Below are 22,635 nucleotides of genomic sequence, written 5' to 3'. Positions count from 1 at the left end.
GTTCAATAGTTTAAATATTTAGCCTCATGGATAAACAAGTTACATAACTTTTAAACTATTTGACAGATAGGGGGAAATTTCGCACAAATTTAAAAGACGGTAATTCCTCGATGTTCAAATGTATTAATAACATTTTATTTTGTTAATAAAAAACTTAATAAAATTTATAAACTAGTGCAAAAAACTGCTTTTTGCAAATATCTCCGTAAATTATTTATAAATTTTAATTTAAAAAACGGGAAAATAAAGATATTCTTGATATAAAAAATGGTATAAATATTGTTTATGTAAAATATAAGGGAAAACACTTATAGACAAAAAATCAAATTGTGACCATAAATTATTGTTTAAAAAAAACGCAAGGTAAAAAATACGAGTACTTTTTCATCTATTCGTCATCTAGTAACCCTCACCTATGTCTTAAAAGCTTCAGATATCTGCCATGAAATAGATGATTTTTGCGTAAACCGACTGGGCTATTATTCAATTGTCTCTCACAACACAATTTTGAGCTTATTTTAATACTAGATCTCTGGGCCAATATAAATAGTTACTAATCTGAAGATGCTCGTAACAATTAACCTCTGGGTCAACATAAAGAGTCACTAACAATTAGATTCACCTTTTTGAAATTTTAAAAAGTTTACGGATATATCCAGTTTCTCTACCATCTTCTGAAGACTCCTGTAGAAGAGACATGTAGTTATATTGCTCTATATTGTATAATCTATAGCTCAATTCATACTATGGTCCATAAAATAATTTCCAATACAATGCTCAAAAGAATCCAAATTATAATACTCAAAAAATATGGTCGATCGACCGATGTGTCCTATATAATGCTCGTATAATGCATTAAATGCATCTAGTTGTACCGACTAACAAGCGATTTAGCGTTAGTTTTTTGAACGCAGTTTACCATTATTTCTCACAAATTTAAATTTAAATTTATATAATTTAGTATAATAAATTATAGATCAGAATAGTAAAACATAGCATTTACTTTAAATTGCACAACTTGACCAAACTAGATATTGCACTTAAATGAGCTAGAATATTTTTATATTTACACATGCTTCGTTACATGTACCTAAAAAATCTATCACAATTTTGTATCATAAAATGTTTAGTGTATTTACCCCATATCTGTACATATTGTATATAGAATGTATTAGCTTAAGTTATAAAATATTTATGTTTATGTTTTAAACGTAAGTAAATAAAAGTTGCATTTAGAAGAAAAGTTATTGTTTATTGATACCTTAAATTTCTCTTCCAGTTAGAATTACACTTAGATCGGCATCTATTAGGACTGACTATCAAAGAACATTTTATATTGAAACAATATTTTAACTGCTACTGCTCATTGTGGACTAAAACAATGATAGTCATGTAATAATAATTCACGACGATGTGTCAAGAACATCCATGTTTGACAGCGGTCTTCCCGTCTTTGTGATACAACGCTTTAAACAATATAAATATATAGGAGTAACAATAACAAAAGAACAGAAATGGTAAGAAAAATTTATAGGAAAACAATAGAAAAAGAAAGCAATATAATTATTAAAATACTATTGATTCAAAAATGTTTTTAGGCTACGATTTAGTCAGTATTAACTTAGTGCTCAGAAACGACGAAAATGAGCTCAAAATACACTAAAAATTAAAACAAAAAACTACATTAGACAATGAAGTTGTTGTATCTTCAACAGGCTTGCCCTTGTGAGGATTGAACTATAAAATTAACAGAATTACTTAACATTTGACATTTTATTAATTTGCTTTTCTTTTTCTTTCAGTCAAAACTTATTACTATGGTTACCATGTCTCTTCTATTTTTTAAATTCAGTTTAGGTTAGTTTGACAGAGGAAGTGTCTATGTTTATGCAAACCTTTATTGAAAAAATTTTGACATAATATGTAAAAATGTTTAGTTTGCACTTATTAAACAAGCAACAGAGTTGCTTAATAAAATTTGTTGTTTATTTTTGTTTGGTTTTTTCCCTTCTTAATTACTTATTAACCCATCAAAGCCTGAATTAATTTTTCTTGTAAAACTGGTGGTTTTTTGCTAAGTTTAGTTTAGGAAAAATACAAATAACCAGAAAAACGTATTAAATTTTATTTGTTTATCGAACATATGACATTACAAACTGTGACCATATGGTAACACTAGGTCAAAATACTATAAAAATATTATAAGATTTACTCTTTATGAAATATGGCAAAGCATTCAATGCAGAGTCCAATATCGCATTTCTCACACTGCGTACGTCCTACTAAGCACCCTTCTCCTCCGCACCGCCTTCGTCTTTTATTAGGAACAGGTATAATGAGATGGTTAACACCATCGTACCCAATGTTGTCAGAGATTCTGTTAAGAGATAAACTATTTCTACTTGTTGTTGGTCTTCCAGGTCTAATGGGAATTTTTTAATTTGGTAAGGTAAGTAGTCGCGATTTTACGTCGAAAAATCAAATTAATTGTCGGTCTTTCTGAACACTTATAAAATATCCACGCATTTTGCACCGCAGCGTCAATTAACTATGTAAGTATAGACCAATACCATTTTTTATTACGAATACTTATACGGTATCTTGTTAAATCCTCATCCATTCTATCAGTGCCTCCCATAAACTTGTTATATATTTCAACAACATGTGGGCGTGGAACTTTGACGACGTGGCGACTTTTTTTTCAGATTGTGAATAACGTTTCACTTGTTGAATAGGATGCGCACCATATGAAGTTGATGCCATTGTTACGACGGCGTTATCCATCCATCTTGTCAACATAATACCATCTTGTTTCAAATCAAATAACCTCGAGTTTGTTTGGACATAGTTGTTTTATTGACAAGTAGAACATCATGTGGTATTCTGTTCTCTCTTATTGTTCCTGTGACACCATATCCTTTTTCTTCTAAATACACCATTAAATTGAATCCAGTAAAAAGGTTATTTATATAGATTTGTTAAGGCAGCTTTTGGCAAAGTGTCCAATATCGAGACAAGGGGAGCGGCTGCCTTTCCCAATGCAAGTTGGTAAAGATCATTGGAATTGGTACTTTTCCTCTTTGATACTCTTTGATAGATCTCCAAATTCACAAGGTAACTAGTCTCGAAGTTAAGGCACCATACTTTATAACCGAATCTTATCGGTTTTCCCCTAATGAATTGTTTACAATTATGGCGGCTGTAATATTTTACCATCTACTCAACATAATTCATATTTTCAGTTGGTTGATAATATTTGAGAAAACTACTCTGTTTTTGATTACTGGTCTCAATTTTTACATTGTATCATTTAAATCCATTTGCGTATTATCAGCACAGTGCATGAAACGCATTATTTGGATAAACCTGTAGCGACGCATTGCATCCTTCATGATTTTTTTTGAAAATGTCTGCTCCATTGTCCCAATAAAACCTTTTTCCAGGAAGTCAATTGTATCCAGACACTATCAAAATACCCAAAAAACATTTGAGCTCGTCCAAGGTAATCTTCGGATCAGCACCATTCACAAAAAGAGCGTATTTTCTGCTTTCGTCTAAAATATGGCCTAGCATTTCGTTATTGAAAAACAACTCGAATAAATCTGTAGGGCTCATATTTTTAAATTGTGAGTAGTTGCTTTGCATCGATGCAAGTTCTTTTAGTATACTTTTTTCCCTTTAGTGATTTCAAAAAAACTAGTATTAGGTTATGTGTGAAGTGGTGAAATAAGTGGCATTTGCTCGTCTTCCATCTCATTAAAACTCTCTTCTGGTGCATCATCAAAATCCAGCTCGGCTTCTGCTAATAATTATCTTCGGGACAGGTTATCCACAAATCCACCATTATTCTCGTCAGCAGAATCTTCATCAGTCAAAACATTTGGATCAGGTGGACTATATATATAATATATATATATATATATATATATATATATATATATATATATTCTCTTATGTCTTATTAACCTAATGTGACCATTTGGTAACAGTCTGATTCAGTCTTATGTAAATTTTTTTTTAATGAACCAGGTTGCCTGCTATAATTTTTATGTTATAACCTACTTCCTGAACTATATCAATAATTATTTAAATTGCCGGAAAGTCTTAAAAGTAAACTAATAAAACTACTTACTCAAATCTCGGTTCCATAATTTGCACATTCGTTAATACGCATGAATTCACACAACTATACTAGTCTTTCGCTCCAAACTGTGGAATGTTACACTGTAACAAATTGAATACACTGATATCTAGTAACGAAAAGTTAAACTGCGGATAGACTTCTAGCGTTAACTTGAGCTACAATTAACATTAAATGATGGCGTGTTTTCGTAACTAAGTGGTCACACAAGGCTTTGATGGGTTAATATAAACTCTGTTGCTTGTTTAATAAGTGCAAATGAAACATTTTTACATATTATGTAAAAATTTGCAATGAATGAATGACGTATATCGTCAAATTTTACTCATTACCAAAACATGGAGAATGGTTTTTACACAAAAATACATGTTGTGATTTTCTCCAACCCCTAGATTAGATCGTACTACGTTACTGAATGAAACAGGAGGACTGAGAACACCAGAGAAAAATTAGCTAACTGATATCATCTCATGCATTGTTTAATGGCTGAAGATTTAAAAAGTGATGGGAAAAACCTACCGGTTTTAACCGAAAACCGGTTTTTTTACTTCGCAATAACCGGTTTTATCGGTTGTTTTTTGTCCCGGTTATAACCGGTTTTTTATTTTTAAAGTAAAAACCGGTTATTAGGTTTTTACGGTGATTAGGATTAGGTATTATTTTGGATCCCAATCATAATTATTATTTTCAAGTAATTATTCCAAACAAAACCATAATTCAAATGTATTTGTAATCATAATATTTACATAAGAAGTGATCTGGTACATCATCTATTTTTCACACTTGACTCTTGACATTGAAAATGGGTGAATGGCTTTTTCTGATTACTGATTACCAAAAATAATGTTCTGACTATGAATATCGAATTACCGATTACGAATACGAATCTCCAAGGATTTCCCTACGTTTTCAAAACGATACACCCATACAGGAAGTATTAAATGAGTTAAAATGTAGGTACCTATTATACAAATATATTATATAAACGTGTTAAAAGTAATACATAATAATTATTTTTTGATGGTAATAAAAATAAAAGATGAATTGCATTATTCAATTTATTTTTAAGTAAAATATTTATGTTTATATTATTTTTTTTAAATCCCATTTGAAAGAGTCTGGAAATTTTTTATAAGTTAAAATGGTTGGTGTGGGGAATTTTTAGGGTTTGGGAGGAGAGGAAAATTGGTGGGTATTTTAGAGGATTATAGTTTTAAATGGTAAATTAAATTTGCATCATTATTTGAATACAATAATTGCATATTATATTCTACTCTCTATTATTTTAGCGCCCTCTGTTGAGCAGTAGTATAATAATTTTGGTTTACTGCTCTCTACATCTGACTACAACCAGATGGAATTCTGTCTACCATATGCTTAAAAGATTCACACTAATGTCCCCGTATATAGCTGCAATATTGGCAGATCTCTCGATTAAAAAAGCACCAAGGATGAATTCTGGTTCAGATATAAAACTAATTACTGAAATTGTAACCAATTTATCGCCTTTCGATGAGGCCACAAAGGAGATCTCGGGTTCACAGTACATTACTGCTAGCCTTGTTATCCCCTTGTGTCTATTATCGAAAGATCTTTAAAAAACCTCAAGCCAAACCGCCAAACCTTAGTACAGCCCAAAAGTTATGCCAAAAGCTTATAACTAGCCTTCAAGAGAGCTTTTACGAAATCCCCTGCTTTGCCATGCTACAATCACGGACCCGAGGTTCAAAAAACTATATCTGAATCCGTCTATAGCGGAGACAGTCACATCCAATTTAGGCTCGGTTAGGACGTACCTTACCGAAATCGGAAAACTTTCTCCTTCCTGCTCCTTCCAAAATGAAGAAGCCAAAGTGAGTTTAAAATCAAACCCTCTTGGTCTTCACACGATCTGGAGTTGGTGAAAAGTGGTTTCAGTTCAAGTTCTCAGGACACACGGATTCAAAGTTTTGCTGCTGAGATTAAGTGATCCGTTTTCATTTTTAGAGCAGAACAGAAACTGTATGCCAGGCTTGGCTTTTATAGCTAAAAAATACATGTCGTTGGTCGGAAGTTCGGTGGCATCAGAGAGATTGGTGTCATCATTGAATGATATTGTGTCAGATGAGAGAAGCCGTTTATCCGACCAACATATATATGAACGATTTTTTCTCAATAGGCTTCATGAAAAATACTGGCCAACATAATGCTAAATCCATTTCATATAATATAACCTATTTGTAACCTTCTAATCTATACTTTTTTACTTAAAATATTACTTCATATTCTTTTATTGTATATTATTGCAATATGTATATATTAATCTTACGCTATAATATATTTAATAATAATCACTAAATATATATTAATAATCAAATAATAAACAAATATAATAATTAATAGAATAAAATGGTTTTATTAAAAATTGTGTTTTATTTATATTGATGTTCTTTCGATAGTACTAATTTTGATCATATTGATATCGAGTCGAATGAAGTATCGCAAACTAAAGTGCATTGTAAATGTAACTTTGTAACTTATTGGATTAAAAAAACCGAAAACCGTTTTTTTGGCCGGTTATAACCGCCAGGTTAAACCGTAAGCAAAAAAAACCGTATAACCGAAAACCGGTGTTTTGTCAAAAACCTTCATCCCTAATTTAAAGTACGTAATTTAGACACATCTGATAAGGAATCTGTTAAGGGTACGCTAATTTAATTTTAATAGCGTTAAGAAAAAATTAGTTCATGTATAATAATTTATTTTCAACGTGCATTTCACATGACAATGTGGCAATCTGGAAGTAGAAATGTTCATAATAAATAGCTTATTTTGCAATTTAATATCATTTTCACAAGAGACATTATAAAGAACATATTCTATCTGTGCTTTTACTAAATTTAAACTTGTGGCCCTTTAAAAATTTAGCAGAATTTAAAAATACAATTGCTGAATCCGATGCGTACGAAAAAATCATCGAAGTGGGTCATACACACGTACTTGCTCGTCTCCAATCCCCCCTCAAAGAGAGTTTTATTTCGAAGACGGTACCGTGCTTATATAAACACACATTTCACAACCTGTTTGAAATTTGTAATCGTATTTTCTCAGCATCCAGTTTAATATAAAGGTAAGAGTGAAAGTTAAAAGTGAATTTTGTATCACGGTTTATTCTGTCGCTAATAGTGATTCAATTTGTCACGTAAGGTAGGAAGTATTTTAGGCACAATACAGTTCCTTCATGAACTTTTTTTCGTTTGGCTTTTTAAGAATAGAGTTAGTTTTTTGAAAGAAAATCTGTAGCATCATTTCATAAATTAATATTGTTTTATTTATTTTTTTATGCTATATACATAACATACTATGTTTTTAATTATGCTTTAAATTGCTTTTAATATTTGAATAACCAGTTTATATATTTTAACGATATTATTTCGTTCTTTTCTTTTTTCGCTAACATTTCATTCTTTTTTTTAGTTGATTTTATATTAAAATTTAATTAGCTATGGACTTTTGATTGTTTTCTAGTACTAGTACCTTTTTCTGTTAAATATTTTAATGTGAGATCTACAAACATAAGAGTCACACACTTTCTTCAATTAATTTGAGACTCATTTTTTCGGATTGTGTAGTTCTAGATGTTAGATTTCTCAAGACTAGAAGGCGGTTTGCTGGCATCTTGGTTTGCTCTACCTGATGATATGTTGACATTAGTTACAATAGTTCTTTCTCATCTTAGTTCCCGGACATATTCGTAATTGGATCGAATCTTTCATGGTTTGGCAATCATCAACGTAACCTTTCACCCATTGGGTTGTGTTTTATAATGCGTGCGGTTTCTACAAGTAGCTGTTCATTTCTTTGGCTGTTTTCCTGGCAGACTTCTTTCTGCTGATCTTCCGTCTATTGCAATCTTAACTATTCTATCATTCTTCATTGTCATTACATGTTGGTTTTAGCTCCTTTTCCGTCCTCTTCCAATCATTCTGTATCCTGATTATTGCTTTAAATCCTACTTATAATGCTGATTAACCACACACTAAAATGATTTGCTAACTGATTCTATTCTATGCTGAGCAATTGTTGTAATTATATAGCTTCCTAACAATTTTAAGAGCTTCCTAAAAATATTTAACTAGTTAATATTTGAATAGTAAAATGTTTAGTTAATATAAGGAGACAAATGTATAAAAGTTTGTCTTAAAAGCAATGTTTTGATGGGTCCCTAGACGAGAAACAAGTGTCCATGTTTTATCTCTAACCTGTCCTTAATAATAATTGTAATGCTTAAAATTTTAATGCTTTTTATTCTTTCTGGGTAGAAAATTTTCATGTTGTGACTGGCTGTATGGCACTTGCCTATACCATTAAAACAAAACAAAAAAAAATGTATAAAAGATAGAACTGGTAAAATTTGGTTCATTAAAAGATGTAGGATATTCGAATTGTTGAAAAAGGGACTCTATCGTATACACTGTTTATTGAAATTGTTTTGAAGCTATTTTCTTGTGGCATTTTAAATTAATTTATATTTAAATGGGAATAAGCCACAATTAAAGGTTAAAATACGTTTATTGACGTTTCAATTTCCACTTCGGAAATCGTTCTCAAAATACAAACATTAGTGTTTGTATTTTGAGAACGATTTCCGAAGTGGAAATTGAAACGTCAATAAACGTATTTTAACCTTTAATTGTGGCTTATTCCCATTTAAATATAAATCTGTTTATTGAAGTTATTGAAATAAAAAAATGAGATACCGAAAACTTAATCAATTCATTATAACGGAACACAAATAATTTACCTCGTCGTTATAACGAAAAACAAACTGGGCAGAATAATTAAAATACTTATAAGTTCTTCTTCTTCCAGTTCTATGACCGTTTATAATCGTTGGATATTATATTCGCTATTGTGACTTTACTGACAGCAGCTCTAAATAATAGTGTTGTCAATTTTCAGTACGATTGTCTTGGATTTGTCAACCATGATGTTCTTCTTGTACCTGGACAACGTTTACCATGAATCTTTCCCTGAATGGTCAGATGTTAAAGTTAATATTTTTCAGGATGTCTCAAAATTTGACTGAAGTATTCCGTCTTGCAACTCTTTATGAGATTGACTAGTTATATTGTTTGGTTCAGTGGTCTCAGGTTCTTTTTATTTTTAACTCTGTCGACCTAGCTTATTCTTAATAGTCGTCTGTACATTCACATCTCAAAGGCTTCTAAGCGTTTAAGTATAGCCTCACGTAAAGTCCACGCTTCCACTTCATACTGTAGCAATGGAAAAATATAGCAATATATCATTCGAGCGCGAAGGCCAACACTAAGATCGTGGCTGCAGAGTACGTTCCTCATTTTTATAAAAATTTTTCTGCATTACGGCCGAGATATACGAGTTTCTCTACTCTGTCCAGTAAGGTATCTCCGAGTTTTTTACACAGGTTCATTTGATTTTGTTCATTAGATTGAAGGTCTTCTACACAATTTTTCAGTACTGAGGTATTGTCGGCATATCTAATATTGTTCACGGTTACATTATTCACAATAATACTTTCTGTTGTCTCCATTAAGGCTTCCTTAAATGTTTCCTCTGAATAAAAGGTAAAAAGTAAAGGCAATAGTATACAGCCTTGTCTCATTCCTCTTTTTATATTTATTTTATCCGCCAGTTCTTGTTAAACTTTTAATAATGTCACTTGATGCTAGTATAGATTTGTAATTATTCGTGAATATTTATCGTCCAATTTAGCTGTTTTCAATATTTTTAGTATTTTGTTATGTCAGACCTTATCAAAAGCCTTTTCAAAATCGATTGCACAGATGTATACAATTTTATAAATATGCACTTCTGCACCTCTTCACCTCTGTATCAGTACTTGAATACTTAACAAGGGTTCTCTCGTACCCAAGTCACTTCTATGTCGAGAATGTGTATTGCAAATTATCTCCTCTTTTAATATCGTGCATATTCTGCTGTGTATCAGGAAGATCTTAAAAACGTAACTTACCAGCTTCTGTCCAATAATCACTGCATGTCTTTGCACCACGTTTCTTTGGTATTATAAGAAATTGCGATTTAAATCAATTAGTTGGTAATATCCAAGTGTCATAAATGCTGTTAAAGAGACTACACAGTGCTGTAATTCCATTTTCTCCCAAAATATTTAGTATTTCAATACTCATTTCTGCCAGACCAAGTGATTTTCAATTTTTTTGCAGTTTTTGTTGCCCACTTAATTTTACTTTCTGTTATAGCAGTAGGTGTATATTGTTCTACTATTTTATCTTCAAATAATTTAGAAATGTAGTTTTTCATTCTTTTAACTGTTAACTGGTATCTAATATTCTGTGTTGGTTTTGGTCTTCTTAATTTTAGGATAAATTGTATGGTTTCTTTCTACCAATCTCTGTTAAATCCTTGCTCAAATCTTCTGCCTGAATATTGCGTGGATCCTCTAGTAATAATTTTTATCTTTATTTCTGACTTTTTTTCTTTGGACCGGAAGTCCCAGTATCTTTTCAGTCATCCATCCTTGTTTTCTGGTTTTTACTGTACTTGATATTTTTATTGAACTCTCTTTAATATGTTTTTAATTTTATTTCAGTTTTCCTCAGTACTTTTCACTTTGCTTGATGTCAACTTTATTTTTTGTTCTAATACATTATTTCTTGTTTAACGCTTTCATTTAACATCTTTTATCTATCAATAGTACCTGTTTACTTCGTCCTTAGAACCCTTTTTAATATTAGTCTTATTTTTGCTACCAAAATATTGTGATTTGTTGCAATTGGATACGTTTTGACTGCTTATACCAAATTTCTGTAGCTTTTATTTATACATGTGAAGTCTATTTGGTTACGAATAATTGTTCATGTACATGTAAACATGAGGTGCAGATGTAAATATAACCTTGTTACATATGACATCTAGATATTGACAGAAATCAGAAACATTGTCATCAAAAAAGAAGAAAAATTCTTCTTTTCTACCTTAAACATGAAGATGCGGTTTTTGTTGGGTTTTAGATGTTTTTGTGTTGTATTTGTAAAAATACCCCTTTGTGTTGTAATGTTTTTATTGAAAATTTTAAATGTATTTTTTAACATATTTATGACAGTGTTCTTTACCACTAGGACCAACTGAACATTTTCAATGTAGGTTTTTAAATGTTAACTTCTACCATTTGCACTAAATAAGTTTTCCATTTAGGTGCTGATGAAGGTGGCAGCCTATCACTGAAAATTTCACATTTAGAATAAAGTTCTACACCAAATTGGCTTATACCATCTCTAGCCGATCCTTGATTTGATGCTTTCCCGAAAGTTACCTACATATTTATATATATATATATATATATATATATATATATATATATATATATATATATATATATATATATATATATATATATATATATATATATATTAAAGAGGATTAGTTAATGTCAGTTTTCTCTTTTATTTTCTCCTCGCTACTGTATTTTATTTTCACCACTATTTGGTCTAAGCTTTTTGTTGCTTTTGGAAAGATGTAAAATGGAGCCCTTCTCATTTATGATTTCTCATTTCTTACTTCCATCGATTTGGTCGAAGCTATATTGATTTTAAAGTTAAATTCTCAGCATTTTCTTCTAGTAGTTTTAAATAGTCCAGCCTATAACGGTCTTCTGCTCAGAATTCTTTTTATATATATGGCTTTGCTTGAAATTTTGACAGTAGGTAAAAAATGTCTCACAGATCAAAATTTATCCTATGCCAATATGCGTTTTGCCTCTTGGGGTAGTTACCACTCCAATGTAGAGGTGGAAAAAATTAAAAAATATATTGCATTTGCTAGAATAGTGAATTTTAAGAAAAACATGTTTGTTAGAGTTTACTAACTAAGTAACAAACATACCCGCAGCAAAACCATTCTGATTGAAACTATTCGTTGTTTGTAAACGAAATATGATTTTTTAAAGTTTTATTCGCATGAGTTTGACACCATCTTCAAGTCTTTTCGTGGCAACCCTTTTTAAAACGAAGGGCTTAAAAACATTTAATATACACCATTTTATAGTTTATTTCAAAAGCTACAAAGTGGTGTATATTAAGTTTTTTCAAGTCCTTCGTTTTAAAAAAGGTTGAAGATGGTGATAAACTAAATAGATCCGTTGAACAATCAAATCTCGGTCACTTATTAGTTTATAAAAATAAAAAAAATACCAAAATTTTCAGTAAAATAAAATCTGTTTTTGATATTTTAGAATTTTCTGTATCTTTTTTAGTTTACTCAGATTTTCAAACTCGTTGACAAGATTGCGTCACAAAAAATATAAGCTGACTTTATTTTAGTTATAACTTGATTTCTTGGTCCGAAATTGTTTTATTTTTATCTAATCTCTTCTATCTAGCTAGTGATATTAATATAGATAAAATAAAAGGTGGTTTCAAAAGATGCCTATAATTATAGATTCTCAACTCTGGCCGGATTAAGTTTCGTTTTATTAAACATTTGGTATATTCCATAAACCAAAATAATCAACACACAATTATCTATGCATGCGTTATTTATGTTTGCTGTATCTATTATATGATTAAACTGTTTAATTGTACATTTATAAATAAGTCAAGTGAGAGAACACGATCTGATAATAATAGTGAGCGAATAATTATAGCTTAACTATTATATTTACTACTTTACGCTGAGTGATGCTGTGTTTTGGAAATATTGGTTATAATATTTAAATAAACAAGTGTTTTCTGAAAATAAAACTTTGTAGCTTTTGAGTTTTTTTGAATATCTTTTGGGAATAATCGACTTTTTGACTTTCGAACCGGACACTCTTTTTTAAATACCTGTTTTAATTTAAATAAACTATTTTTAGACGTAAATATTTACCTTTACCGTCGAGTAGTTTGATTACTGCTCTAGGTATATTATCTTGTTCGGTAGCTTTTCTATTATTTGCTTGTTGAGGAGCGTCTATTTAAAAGACACATGTCCATCATTAAGTGAAAATGAGATAATAGTGGGATTCTATAGAAATTCCTAAACTGAACAAGAATATAAGGTCAGAATCAAGCAAAAACATCTTGGTCCGTATTAAACACATAGGAATATATACATATCCGAGCAAAACAGCACATGTCCCAATCGAGTAATTTGATTGTATATTTCGACCAAAACTACTCATGTCCTTGAGTTCATAATATGGACTAGTGCAAATTCTTTTTCAAAACAGCACTTGTCCACAAGTCAAAGTTTTCTATATTAGGCTTTTTTACCTATTTTGTGTGCGGATACTCGGTCATAGAGGGTAATACTAATCCTTTATAACATTTTAAAGTGCTTGTTTACAAAATACGATATCTCCACGTTTTGTATCTGTGGTTAACCTATAAAGTGCTAGCACGCAGCGTACAATTATTTTGTTTCAAATACGTTGTTTTTGTTCTGTGAATTTTTAAGAGCTACATAATAGTTTTACCTTACTCTTTATGGTTGAAAATTATTTAATAATATAATATGGATGGAACTGTGGGGCAAATTAACGTTGGCTCTAGAAAACGTTTGAGGCGAGATATTTTAAAAGAAGAGAAGAAAAGAACTGAAAGGTAAGAACTATTTTTAGCAATTCGATTACTAAATTTTAATATGCGTGTTCATTAAAGGAATACCAACAATGACACTGGAATGAAGAGATTCGAACGTCCTTGTAATCATAACTGGAAAAACTTAAATTGCAATTCAGTTTCGCTCGAAGAAATTAAGATACGGAGGGAAAAGCTTTATGGATATGACAATAAAATTGATCAAGACCAGAAATTGAGCGATTTTATCTTAGTGTGTCCACCCCAGAGGAGACGTGGAAGGGATAACACAGAGGAAAATAATGTTAAACCTCAATCATTTTATGCCTTCTATTATTTCCGTACAAAAGGTAAGACAGTGCCGGTGTGTAAAAAGTTTATTATGGCTGCTTTAAATATTTCTGCTGGTCGACTATGCACAGTTACCATTTTCTTTCGAAAGAGGACAGATACCTAAAGAAAGACGTGCTGGGGATAGAATTTCACGAAAAACGTTGACAAAAAAAACAAAGTAAAATAATTTATATCTTCAATTCCAGCAGCTGAATGTCATTATAATCGTAAGAAATGTTCACAAATCTTTCTGGCGTGTGACTTAAATATCAACAAACTTTTTCAAATGTACAATAATGAGCACCATGACTATAAAGTGAGCCTTACTATGTTTAAACACGTTTCTACCAAAACTTTAATATTGGTTTTAAGTCCCCAGCTTGCGATATATCTGGTACTTGTCTTAATTTAAAGCACACATTACGTAAAGAAATAGGTGAAAAAAGAACATAGACAAGAACAAGAATTCGTAAGTTTTACGAATTAGCGAAAGAGTCTCCTCCAAAAAGCATTTCGTTCGCTTTTGATTTGCAACAGGTCCATCCACTTCCGAAAACTCCAAATCCAAGATGCGTTTTACTTACGGCAGATTAACTTCTACGCATTTTGTTGTATTGGAATGAACAGTTAACATCCATCACTTTATACCTGGGACGAGTAGCAAGCCAAACGAGGTTCCACTGAAGTTGGATCAGCCTTAATACACCATTTACGCTCTTTAGATTTAACAAATTGTGAGCAAATACGGCTTTTTTGGGATGGTTGTGGTGGTCAAAATAAAAATTCGTATATAATGCATATTTCGGCCTGCTGGCTTTTAGAAACTCCTGCGTCAGTCAAAACTATAATAATACATTTTCCAGTTTGAGGGCATAGCTACTTTCCAGCAGACCGCGCATTTGGAAGGGTTGAGAAATTATTGAAACGCAAAGACTTGATCACAAGTGTGGAAGAATACAATGAAGTTTACTCTAATATCGGAAATGTTATGATATTAGAAAAGGATTGGTTTTTATACGATATAAAAAACATTAAATGTTATGATGTTAGGAAAGGATTGGTTTTTATACGATATAAAAAACGGATGATCTGTACAATAAAATTCCAGGAATAAAAATTTTTAAAGCATTGAACTCAAAAAGTTTACTACAAAAAACAATACTACAACCGTTAAGTACAGGAGTTCCGAATTTTATAGATTTCAAATCCAACTAGATCCATATCAATGCTTAGTAAAAAGAGGCAAAATGAAAGTATATTTAAGTTAATACAGCTGTCAATTGGAAACGAAATTGCGAAAGAAAAGAAAAAAGACGTACAGCAATTGTTGAAAAAACAATATAATAACGATAAAAAAAAATAAATGGGAAGATCTACCAGAGGTGACATTTTTTTAAAACATTGTTTATGGAAATTTAATAGAGAATTTTGAAGAATTTCACATATAAATATTGAAGTTTATTGTTTATTTTTATAATGTAAAATGATTTATTTTTCGTTGATTTTTTGAATACTAATAACAATTTCGTGTATTTTACCAATAAACTGTTCAAAATAACACATGTCCGTCACTCAGTCCAGTCAAAACTGCACATGTCCATACTGTCTGAGCAAAACCACACATGTCCAAATTAAAAATAACTATTTTTCATTCCTTATCAAACAAAAAAAAGTAATTACAACTGTATTCAAATCAGTGTGCACGTAAGTATACTTACTGACATTTTCCACAAATAAAAATTACTTTCCATTGTGCAAATAGTTTTTGTAACATATTTCAAAACTATTTTAAGTGGACATGTGTAGTTTTGTGTGGACACTCCTCAGTTGTATGGCTGTTTCCATCTTATCCAAAGTTATTTTTGGTTCAGTCGATACATTTTCCGTTTGATTTCTGTTCTTTCGTCTGTCTTTCTCCATTATCTCTTGTTCGTTGACGCTAATGTTTCTTTGTTTATTTTATAAACTACTTAGAGTTAAACTTTATTATTATTATTTTCACGTATTAAACGTGTTATTTTCGGCAGTTCCCTTTTTCAAGATATTTGTTATGTAGTTAAACCACCAAGGGTTATTAGCGGAGGGACATGCACTGACAGTAAAGTCGACTTTATACTACATGATTTTATCATATGACAATATCATATGAGATTTGTTATGATTCCTCGTTTACACCGAATGATAAGTTATGACATGATATGAGTGACAATGAGGTTTTATTGATTTTTCTTTTTGTTTATGGTCATAGAGATATAAGACACAGTATAGGTAATAACTATCAGGTTGGAAAATAAATCTTCATATATATTCATATAATAAAGTCCATCTCCATAAAGGTATGGCCACTTTCGAGGAACTTGTGCTCTATGATTTTTATGTTTGAAGTTTGGACCAAATATAAAAATAGTGCTGCAACATTTTGGTTGTGGTTTTGTCCACCACAGGTATCAGAATACAATCAGAGCTGCTTTATTTCAGGCTTTATTTGGTTTAAATAGTTAATCAAGCAACTATCTGTTTCTGAACTGCCTCTTATCTTGGTAATTCTGTCCATCCATAGCAAAAGGCATCATTTGGTTCACGTAGCGTATAAATGGTAAAATTATACATGCATACTTTAAGAATGTATTACAACCCATAAATGCCTTATACTGCTGACATTTCTCCTTATCAGTTGCTTTCGCATTCATACACTCATCCTTCCGTATAATCTGTTGTACATAGTCATTTACTAACAGCTGCTTCTCCTGGCCCACTTTTAAGGAATTATATTTAGTACAAAGCTGACCTGGATCTTTTTTTTGGCTTATAGAACGACAAGTTGTAATCGGTACAAAAAATCCTCCTATAAGTAATTTCGCTTACATGTTTTAAATTTTCATTTAAACATAGTTGTTTATATAAACTGTACATTTTCATAATGCTAAGTTGAGGGTACAAACGTTTAGTTTATTTTCTGGAATAATGAGATTCCATGATGGGAAACTTTTCTATATGATTTTTCACTCTTTCTGTACTTTCGTGGACTGTCTTGTTGCGTGGAGTCTTCTGACCTCTATTGCCTTGTCCAACAAACATTTTTCCCTCTTCCCTGCCTTTATACGCAGTATCAATCATATCGGCCAAACTGCATAAAGTTTTAAGAAAAAAGTTTTTACATACTCTGATTTTTTGCACATATGCACATTGCACTCGGATTTTTTAAAGAGTAAATTTTTGTATCTGTTCTGTCTTTCCTTAAACTCTCTGTTCGCACCTTCTCCTCAAAAGTGGTATACTTTCTGTTGTTCTAAGAAGAAACTCTTTTTGCTTCAAATATTCACTATGCCAAAAGTTGTGACAAAGTGATTTTCTAAGTTCTAAGTTTGATAACTTTGTTGTGTTGGATTCAATTTTCTGTTTTTTCTGTAAATTTCTTTTTCATTTTGAAGGTTCAGGTTTCTTTCGTCGACCTCGTTTTTGCCTAATTTCTGTATCTGTTAATTGTTTATTTAATAAACTTTCTTCCATATCTGCCTCAGTACTTAAGACATTTTCTTTATCAGTACTCTTACTGTCTGATGAAGGTTCGTAAAGTGGATCTTGCATTGAACAATCACTTCCGGGATAGTCGTGACATATTTAGTGAGCACTGGGGAAATCGAACAACTTGCACAAGCAATAATGTTTAGATCATCTTTTGTTGTTGAAGTAGAACCAAAACAAGGGGAATTGTCTGAAACAACAGAATTATAAATTTAACATCCCACGAGTTACCCAACATCCCAAAGAAAACATTGTGTACTCCATTTAATAGATCTTTTCAAATAAAAATACATAATTTTCACCAAACATATCCTCACTTTTAGGAAAATTAAAAATAATATTAGAATTCAGTATTAAATATAAACCCAAATTATGGTTCTCCACTTATAATGCCAATAACACTAATTTTTCACATCTACTTTCGCCACTTGCCATCATTTTATTGACTAAAATACTGTAAAACTTACAGCAAAGTTACACGTGAGGTTTATTCGTTACAATGAGTATTTAACACAAAATAGTCTGCCAAAACAAGTTAGGTTAGGTGTACTTATCTGATTTTTGCTGTATAAGCTATTCCCCGAAAAACATTGTGATAAACAGCAGAAATCGTTTAAAATACCTTAATGGTTTTTAGCTGTATTGCATTTCATCATTTTGTTTCTACAGTATCGGCTATGTGCTCTTAACTGATTTCTGTAGTAGCTTTTGCATTCTAGATCACTATTATTTTACAATGTAAACCTTTTAAATAAACATAAAGCATTTTTGTAGAAAATTTTTTTTTGTTTATAAAAAATAATTAAAGTAAGATCCATTTAAACCAACTTAAAGTATTTTGATTGTATAAGATTGTGTTAAAGGTAGTTATATATTTTGGTCACATTTAGTATTAACGTTTAAATGAGTGCTTTGACTAAACGGGTTTTACCAGTCGATAATTTTTCTCTCCCTAAAGCCGCGTTTACACGATGACAATTGGCGTGACAATTGTCATCACGTGGTTGCGGATTGTCAGAGGCCAGTCCAGTTGAACGAGAAGATGTTTATACGTGGCCAACTATTGCCATGGTAGTAGACAGCTAAAACATGGCCGACTGCTCGTCATCTGTGGTGTCCGGTGAGGGAACTGCCAAAAAACAAGACAGCACTACTGGCCTACACCGTTCACACGGCGCCAATTGTCGCGACAATTGAGATTTCGAGTGGTGGGGGGCTCACTGGGCGCAGCTCATTGTCCTTAGTCTACTCCCGGAGACAACTGAATTTTGGGCCAATTGTGAGGGCAGTTGGCACGGCAATTGGCCTGAAGTGACGAAGACAATAATTTCATGCCAGTCAGTTGTCTTTTGACAATTGTCTCGCCAATTGTGATCGTGTAAACGCGGCTTAATACTCTCTATGAACAAACCCGAAAAATGACCAAACATATACTTAACGGATTTTTACAGTAAGCCCACGATATTATATATTCCATTTCATTCTTTGTTGTCCCATTTGTGCTTTGCCAGATAGGTCCATCTGGTTTTTCTGGTTTTTAAAAGAACATATTGGTTATATAAAGGTTGTTTTTTTTGCAAAGTGTACTAGTATTTCTCCTCTATTATTTCGTTCTCCTAATCCATAGAGTCCTATTAAAATTTTATTCTGGTTTTCTTCTTTCCCCATTTTTGCGTTGAAATCGGCCATTGAGATTTGTTTTTCATCATCGGCTCAATAATTTCATCGTAGAATTGCTCTACTTCCTCACCTTCGCGATCTGATGTTGGGGCATAGGTTTGAATAATTTCAGATGTATAACGTTGGTTAATCTGGATGTCCATTGATATTCCTCTTTTTGATATAGCCTTATACTGTGTGACGCTGGATGTCACTTTTTTATTCGTAAGTAAGTTTACGCCGTCTACTGCTTGATTTTCATCTCCTTTGTAGAATAGTTGGTAACCAATTTTAATTCGATACCTTGCTCTTCTTTCCGTCGTACTTCTGCCAATCCTATCACTGTCCACTTTATTTTCTTAATTTCTTCTTCTAATTCTAGCAGGTTTTCTTGCGAACTTAGTGTGCGTATGTTTATTGTAGTTGCGTGATGGTTTTGTGGATGTTCTATGTGTCTGTTTCTGCTATTTCTTATCGAATTTCTGTCACCCCTAGAATCTTAACTTGTCACGCTGGTCAGGCAGGCTGATAAGTACCTGTTGATCCACGGAGGTATTTTATTTCCCTCCTACCCACCGATAAACCGGGTCGGGAATTCCCCTATCCGCCACCTGGGGACCTCTCTAGGGGTTACAGTCTCCCCCGAGAAGGGGGATATGTTATTTAATTACATTTTTAATAATATGTCGTATCCAGATATTTTTTCTTCTACGTCTATGACAAGTCTTGTAATGTTTATGTTTTCACAGCTCTGTATACTTAGTATTCTATTTAAATTATGTTTTGCTAGTGTAGTATCATATGTTTGACAATCGTACGAATGGATGAAAAGAATGGTCTAGTTAAAGAGTTTTATTTTTTGATGGTAATACATTTGATTTTCAATTTGTACCTAAATTTACCAAATGAAACATATGCCAATTGTTTTTATACTGTTTGGTTGTCTTTTTTCTTCTTCTTCAAGTGCCCTGTCCGTTGCAAACGTTGGCTATTAACATGGCAATTCTGATCTTGTTTGCGGCGCTTCTGAATAGTTCGACCGATGTGAGCACGAACCACTTCCTCAGATTTTGGAGCCACGAGTGTCTTCTCCTGCCTGGCCCTCACTTACTGTCTATTTTTCCCTGGACAATCAATTGCAGTAGACGGTACTTATCGTGTCTCAATATGTGGCCTAGATATTCAAGCTTTCTTTGTTTGATTGCATTCACGATTTCTTTTTCCTTTCCGATTCTTTGGATTACCTCTATGTTGGTGACATGTTCGGTCCAGGATATACGAAGAATGCGTCGGTACAACCACATTTCGAATGCTTCTAGTTTTCTCGTGAGCGTCTCCGTCAGCGTCCAGGCCTCCACACCATACAGTAAGATCGGAAAAATGTAGCATTTAACTAGACGTAGTTTTAGGAGAAGAGACAAATCCCTGCTGATGAGGAGCTTTTTCATTTTGCTAAATGCTGCTCTAGCTCATTCTATTCTCGCCTTAATTTCTGTGGCCTGTTCGCATTTTGCATTTACGTTGGTGCCAAGGTACACATAAGATTCTACATGGTCAATTAGTATGTTACTTATCCGTAACTGTCGAGCAGGCTGTTGCTTCCTGCTTATCAGCATCCACTTGTCTTCTTGAAGTTGAGGCTCAGGCCGTATTCCTTAATAACTGAATAAAGTATTTCCATTACCTGCTGTAATTCGTCTATGGTACTGGCAAGGATCGCCGTGTCGTCGGCATATCTTATATTGTTCGTTAACTCGCCGTTTATTTTTATGCCCTCATTTGCATTTTCCATACATTTGTTAAATATTTCTTCGGAATAAATATTGAACAGGAGTGGGGATAATATACACCCTGACGGACACCTCTTTTGATCTGCACACTTTCAGTGTGCAGATTGGTTGTCTTTATTTAATTTTATGTTCATTCTCAAATATATGGATTCTTATCATTTTTTATTTGTCTTTGTTAGACTAGAATTAAAAACTCTTCTTTGTGATTTTTTATCTTTTTTTTTTGTCATATTTCAAATTTAACTTTTCTGACTGTACCTATCATGTAATTGGAATTCTCGTACAAATTACATAATTAAAATTTCACGAAAAGCATAACATCACAGGAAAAAATACTAAGCCTGTGTAATTTAATTTACCCTCTTAAAGTACGTTAAAAAAAGTAGAAAAAGTAGTGTTAACATTACTAAAACATCTCACAACCAGAAAATAAAATAAAAAATGTATGACATTAATCATACATAAGTGCCTCGAAAATGTTGAAATAACCTTTTTATTAAAATTTAGTATAAGGTTAACCTTGTGTTGCTAGTTTTATTCATATGGTTACAAAATATGGCTTGTCTGTAAAGATCACAAATAATTTATTGATTTGAATGACATGTCTTCATCTAGGAAACGCAATAAAAATTACGAAATATATGTCATATTTCATATTAAAAGAAACACAATAGATTTAAACTGTTAAAATGTCATTAACCTCATTTTTGTGCATAAAATATATTTTGTAGCAAAGTGAATATATGCTAATTAAATTAAGGTGTTAACATTTTTTTTGAATGTAAGATTTTGTTCTTTGTCTTAAGAATCGTTACCGTGATGAAATTTGCCATGTATAATTATATACATGCAGTTTTTTTAAAAAGGTAGTTTCGTAAAAATGTCTTTAAAAATTATTTTCATGTCTTCTTACTTGCATTTTCTTTTATTTCTTTTCAACCATGTCAGCAAAGATTTATCAAATTATATGGCATTGTATTTAATATTTTATCAGATTATTCTTTACATATTCAATATCATATTAATATTAAGTTTATATACAGAGTATTCCATATAACCTAAATTAAACTTATCTTTCAATATATTCTTCTTTATGTGCAGTGCTTGTTTTCAAGCGTTGGCTATCGTCGTGTTAACAAGCTGATGAAATGTTTCTCGGTTGGCAGCTAGATGAAACAATTTCTTTCTTGTTGCTTTCTTCCGATCCAGGTTTTCCTTTGATTTTGCCCTGAATGATCAACCGGAGAAAGCGATATTTAGGTCCTCTCATTATATGACCGAAATATTGGACCTTTCTTATTTTGATGATGTTGATCAATTCTCGCTCTTTGTGCATGGTCTCTAGCACACGTTCGCTAGTTATGTGTGCTGTCCACGGGATTCTGAGCATGCGACGGTAACTCCACAACTCGAGCGCTTCTAATTTATTAAGATTTTTTATTTTTGTTGTCCATTTTTTACATCCATAGAACAAAGCGGACCAGGCGTTGCACTTTAATACTCTTAGATGCGTGGTCAATAACAGACTTCTACTGTACAATACAGGACGTCAGTTAATAAAGCTTTTTGTGCAACTTCTATTCTGGTCGAAATTTCCTCGTCACTTTTAACCCTGCAGTCAATCCAACTA

At 32.0% G+C, this 22,635-nt stretch overlaps 1 protein-coding gene across 2 annotated transcripts in view; it reads left to right on the top strand.

Annotated features, from left to right (window-relative positions):
- The first annotated feature begins 7,132 nt into the window (after nt 1–7,132).
- The window catches only part of LOC140437519 (uncharacterized), a 35,198-nt gene continuing 19,695 nt past the window's right edge, over nt 7,133–22,635 (top strand). The window contains exon 1 of one of the 2 annotated variants that reach the window (XM_072527091.1): nt 7,133–7,250. The gene's annotated coding sequence lies outside the window, so the exon portion shown is untranslated. Of the gene's footprint in view, nt 7,328–22,635 lie in introns of both variants that reach the window. The other variant, XM_072527090.1, reaches the window with a different exon arrangement.

The sequence above is a fragment of the Diabrotica undecimpunctata genome, chromosome 3, assembly GCF_040954645.1.
Source record: "Diabrotica undecimpunctata isolate CICGRU chromosome 3, icDiaUnde3, whole genome shotgun sequence".
In the NCBI taxonomy this organism is placed as follows: Eukaryota; Metazoa; Arthropoda; class Insecta; order Coleoptera; family Chrysomelidae; genus Diabrotica; species Diabrotica undecimpunctata.
The sequence above is the reverse complement of the archived record's forward strand: the minus strand, read 5'-3'. Positions and strand labels throughout refer to the sequence as shown.